The following is a 6,000-nucleotide window of genomic DNA, read 5'->3' on the forward strand; positions in this document are numbered from 1 at the left end:
AGTGTTTTCATTTATTTATTTAGATTTATGTAGAGAATAATAAAAGAGCACCCAGCTAATGGTCTAGGCATCCTTGACAATATTTTAAAAATACACTGAAACAGGCCTGTTAGTTCCCCCAGATCAGCTCAAATACACAACAACAAAATACATGACTGATGTGAATTGCTCTCATACAGTCTGGAATTTCCTACACCCAGTCTAATCCAACACTCATTTCTTCGCAAGTAAGGGAGAAAAGGTGGGCAAAGCAGCAAGACTAACAAGCTCAACCTGTTACAGAGTTGGGGAGGAAGCGAGGCCCTGTTACCCTTGTGGAGAATGACTAAAAAAACGTGATTGATGTTCCTTCACAAATGCCATTGTACTTTTAAAATCTCCATCCTCTTACTTATTCATCCTAATCACACCTCCATCTTAACATCACTGGAGAGTAGGAGAGAGAAGCATTTTCATATGAGCATGAAAGGTAAAATACACCTTTTAATGTTAAAAGTTGTATAATAGAAATAATCTCCTTTTTGTAATATACTCACAGTTTTTAGATTGATTGCCCACTTAACTTTGCTTTGTCTATTATTTAGCCTCAGGAGCCTCTTATGCAATATAAAGCAGTTGAGATTATAACTTATAATGGGCTGCAAAAAATTTACTGAAAAACAAACCTCTTTAGTTTAGTTTCAATTACTAAACAAATCTTCCAAATCTGTCAAGCCAGAACTTAGAATCTTGTTCCTTTTAGCTTCCAAACACAGGCTTTCATGCTTAAGCCAAGTGAAAGTCTCTTACAACTATGAAATAAGTTCTGTCTCAGTAGCAATCAAGGTACAAATTATTAATACATATAACATAGACAGTACAATTAAATGCAACAATTATTAATATTTGTTTTATTACAACTCATTTTCTTCAAATATAGCACATGCACAAATTTTCAAGGGGATTAAAATATATTGAAAATTTGAACCTGCCATATTTAGCAAGCTGTTTTAGAGATATAGGGATACAGAGAATATTTAAATACAAGTCAACATCTCAAATCAGGGTATTTTTTAGGTCCAGATTTTGCCACCAATTTTGTTTTAAATGTAATTTTAAAAAATCTGTTACGTGCCCCTATTCTCAGTGCATCAACAGCAAGATGTGAATCCTGGACTTCAGCACCAACCTTGACAGCTTCAGGTAGCTCATCTCAGAGTAGGCTGTTACCACTTCCGTTATTTGCAAACTGCAAAACATTGCTAACCAATGACTAAGCGCATCCAACTAGTGCAAAAAAGTACGTCAGAAAGTGCTTTAGTAACAATACAGCTGCCTAGACTTAATTGTTAACAAAAGAACTATTCTGATTCAATATACTTAAAATACAGCCAGTACATCACAATTTTCCTTAGTGTTTCTGGATGCTAGTTTAGACAAAAAAGATATTAGAAAGGAAATAAATCTTTCTTTTTACTCTCATCCATGTGTCTATTTTAAAATGTTAAAAAATAAATTAAAACATCATGTTATAATGTTACCAACAGGTATAGAATAAAAAAACTGTTGAATGCTGCTTTTTTTTTTCTTAAAAGCAAGACACACTGAAGTTCCTGGAGTTGTAATTGGTAATGTGTGTATGTGGGGGAGATTTTGGCAGAAACTTCCTATGGTTATGGGAATAACTCCTCTTGCTTGCTTCCACCTTGCTAAGGTGACCTAAGGCAATCAAATTGCTGCATCTTAAGGAATATTTCTGTAAATGTCACCCCTGATACTTCAATTACAGTAAGACACCATCTGGGCTGATTGCCAAGCTTCATTCTGAGAAGAAAATTCCGCAAAATTCAGCAACATATAAAGGGATTTAACTGAGTTCTGTGAGCACATTTTTCTTTCTAAGAAACTTCAGAACATTAGAAATTGGGTGGGTTGGGGTATTTCTGTTCCAACAATTTGTAGCATAATTATTTTTAAAGTAAACTAAGACTTTTTAATAGATTTTTATGTATAATTGAATTTTTCATAAAATTGAAATAAAAATACTGTTTAATATTTCCCACACAGGAGCCTTCACTTTTATTTATATTTTCAATTAATTTGACTTTAAAAACAGGCAAGATTTTCATTTGTGCCTTTGAAAATCTGCCTTAGTTTCTACATAAGAATTTTCCATTTTTCAAATCTAAAGTTTTCTTCAGTTTCATTTTCAGAAGCCTTTGAATTTTCAACATTGATTTAAACTCGCCACACAAAAATTAGATTTTTTTTTTTCTTATGGAATGCTATCTATTCTTTCTTTATAAGGCAACAGCACATAGCAAATGTTCTTCTTTGAGTTCTTGCTCATATCCATTCCAGGTAGGTGTGCGCACGCAGCATGCACGTTCGTCGGATATTTTTACCCTAGCAACACTGCTCCTCAGTTCCTTCTTACCGCCCGTGTTGGTCATTGGAACAGTGGAGCGCGGCTTAGCTGATCTCCACCTCCCTAGCTCTTCACTCATTTATATAGTTATTGTGTACATAGTTAGTTTTCCATAGTTCTTGTTAACTTTTTTATATTATTAGTAGTTTATAGTAGTTGTGTATATAGTTAGAGGGTAGGGGGCTAGCCCCTTCTCCTCCCCCGGTACCGGGGCCCATGCCTGGTTCACTGGGCTTCAAACCTTGCGCGGCCTGTCATCGGCAGATGCCCACAGGAGATCCGCACGACTTCTGTTTAAAGTGTTTGGGAGAATCCCACCTTGCAGACTTGTGCCAAATCTGCAAGGTGTTCAAGCCCCGGACGAAGAAAGAGGGGACATTCGCCTCAAGCAACTCTTGATGGAGGCGGCTCTAACTCCTCCATCTTTGGCACCAACTCCGGCACCGGGGATGAGTGCTCCCTCCGCACCGGAACACACGGTTCCAGTGAAGACTCCTTGGCACCAGCCTTCACCGGCTCAACCCTCTGGCAGGCACCGATCCCTCTCCCCGAGGACCAAGAGGCACAAGGCTCCTGCGGCACCAGCATCTGCGCCGCAGTCGGAGCGTACATCTAAGGCGGACCGCCCGGCACCGTCAACTGCTGCGGCACCGCTTGCCTCCGCACTGTCGATTCCGGTCTCTCAGGAGCCATTGAGTCCGGTGCCTACCAGCTCCCCAGCGCGCGCTGTGGTCGAGCTCGTCGTGCCCTTGATGCCGGAGACTTTCTCCACGGCTCGGGAACTAATTGCTCTGATGGAGCATGAGCTGCCCCAACCCCCGGCTCCGCCGGTGTGGGTTGTTCAGTCACTGGGCAAGCCCGCCACGATGAGGCCATCTTCACTGGACACTGTGCAACGCCGCCGGTCCCGATCCAGGTCCAGCGGATGCTCTCGATCCAGACATCGCTCCCGCTCTCGGCGCTGCTCGCAGTCTCGGTACCGCTCTCCATCCTGGTACCGGTCGTACTCGCGGCACCGCTCGAGATCCTGGTCTCCATCGTGGTACTCTCGGCACCAGTCCAGGTCCCGGCACCGCCATACCTCTCACAGCCAGTCTCAGCATGGCGATGACAGGCACCGGTCCACCTCCCGGCTCCGCGCTGGTTGCAGGTCCCACTCCCGCTCCCGGCACCGCTCTGACTCTCGGTACCGTTCGCCGCTACCGTGTAGACAGGAGTCCGATGGACGCAGAGACCTGATCCAAGCGACTTCAGCGCCTGCGTGGCCCTTGCGACACCCATCCGTCTCCTCCCATGCAGACAGTGCCTCCTACGGAGACTCGGAGATGCATGCCCATGGCCTGGACCACGGACCTCATCAGTGGTCCTTTTGGACACCTTGGGCGTATCATCAAGCCCAAGGTGAACCGACTGGCCCATCGCGCTCCGGTCACTCAGAGCACCGTGTGCCCGAGGCCACCGTCAGCCGACCTCTCCCTACTGACACAGAGGAAACCAGAGCTCACACATCGGAACCGCATGACCTTCCGGAGCCGGAGGTCCCCCCGGACCAGGCGTCAGTGCAGGACCCACTCATCCCGGGGCTGTCATCTTCCTCCTCCCCGGATGAGGCAGTAGTGGGGACGTCATCATTGGGACCACCTCCGATTGACCTCCGGTCACACCAGGACCTTCTGCGGCGTGTCGCCCAAAATATCAACCTGCCGGTAGAGGAGGTCCCAGAGTTGGAGGACCTGGTGATTAGCATCTTGTCCGCGGAGACACCCACCCGAGTGGCTCTCCCATTCATCCGTTCGATCCAGGCTAGAGCTGAGACTATCTGGCAATCCCCGGCTTCCATCCCACCCACAGCCAAGGGGGTCGAACAGAAGTACATGGTGCCTTCCAAGGGGTATGAGTACCTCTATGTGCACCCCGCTCCCTGTTCCTTGGTGGTACAGTCCGTCAACGAACGGGAGCGTCATGGCCAACAAGCCCCCGTGCCTAAATCGAGAGAAGCTCGGCGCATGGATTTGTTGGGCCGAAAAATCTATTCTGCGGGAGGTTTCCGACTCTGCATAGCGAACCAACAGGCCCTCCTCGGCAGATACAGTTACAATACCTGGGAGACTGTCGGGAAGTTTGTCGAGTTGGTTTCACAGGATTCCCGCCAGGCATTTGCAGCACTCCTGGAGGAAGGGAAGAGGGTCGCGAGGACCTCCTTACAAGCCTCATTAGATGCCGCTGATTCGGCGGCCAGAACCGTTGCTTCAGGCATAGCCATGCACCGTATATCATGGTTGCAAGTGTCCGGCCTGCCACCTGAGTTGCAACATACGGTACAAGGCCTGCCATTTGATGGTCAAGGCTTGTTTTCACAAAAGATGGACCCCAGACTGCAGAGTCTAAAGGACAACAGAGTAATTATGCGTTTGTTGGGAATGCATACGCCTCAGACGCAAAGACGATCCTTCTGCTCCCAACCGCAGCACCCTTACCCCCCACCTTGGCCATGGCAAGACTTTGCCAGAAGGAGAGGTTGTAATAATCGCAGACGCCAGTCTGGACCTCAAGGGGGCAGCAATTCCAGTCCCACCAAACCAACGCTGGGACCCAAACCAAACTTTTGAGGGTGTGCCCGAGAGCAGTGTACCAATTGTCTCCCCGGATCCCTTTCAGTTCTACAACCGCCTTTCCCAGTTCCTTCCGGCGTGGTCCCAGTTGACGTCAGATCGTTGGGTCCTACGCACGGTGGAGCTTGGATACCGCCTTCAGTTTGTTTCACCCCCTCCCTTCTACCCCCCCGTCCCTCTTCAGGGACCCCTCTCACAAGCAACTCCTCATCCAGGAGGTCCACAAGCTCCTCTCAATCGGAGCTATAGAGGAGGTACTGGAGGAGTTAAGGGGCAAGGGGTTTTATTCCCAATATTTCCTTATTCCCAAGGCGAAAGGGGGCCTCCAGCCTATCCTAGACCTGCGAGGACTGAACAAATTCATCAAAAAGTTCAAGTTCCGCATGGTATCCCTGGGAACCATTATTCCTTCCCTGGATCCCGGAGATTGGTACGCCGCTTTCGACATGCAGGATGCATATTTCCACATAGCAATTTATCCCCCTCACAGGAGGTATCTACGCTTTGTGGTAAACCATCGACTCTACCAGTTTACTGTCCTGCCCTTTGGCCTCTCCTCGGCCCCTTGGGTGTTCACAAAGTGTATGGTGGTTGTCGCTACTGCCTTACGCCGGCGTCGGATACACGTCTTCCCTTACCTCGACAACTGGCTCATCCGAGGGGCCTCCGAGGCACAAGTCATCAGCCAGGTGGCCATTATCAAGGACTTCTTTCTGCGTCTAGGTCTGATCATCAACTTAGACAAGTCCACTCTGGTGCCTACGCAGAGGATAGAGTTTATCGGGGCAATGCTGGACTCCAACCTTGCGACGGCCAGTTTACCCCCCCACCGGTTTCAGGCCATAGTCTCACTTGTCCAAGGTCTTCAGCGTTTTCCAACAACCTCTGCCCGCACTTGCCTTGGCCTCCTTGGTCACATGGCTGCGTGCACATTCGTTACAAAGCACGCCAGGCTGCGAATGCGTCCTCTCCAAATCTGGC

The 6,000-nt window shown here is 47.8% G+C and overlaps 1 protein-coding gene across 1 annotated transcript in view; it reads left to right on the forward strand.

Moving 5' to 3' along the window:
• The window catches only part of MSH4 (mutS homolog 4), a 90,410-nt gene that overhangs the window by 49,274 nt on the left and 35,136 nt on the right, over positions 1-6,000 (forward strand).

The sequence above is a fragment of the Chelonoidis abingdonii genome, chromosome 7 (genome assembly GCF_003597395.2).
Source record: "Chelonoidis abingdonii isolate Lonesome George chromosome 7, CheloAbing_2.0, whole genome shotgun sequence".
Lineage (NCBI taxonomy): Eukaryota > Metazoa > Chordata > Testudines > Testudinidae > Chelonoidis > Chelonoidis abingdonii.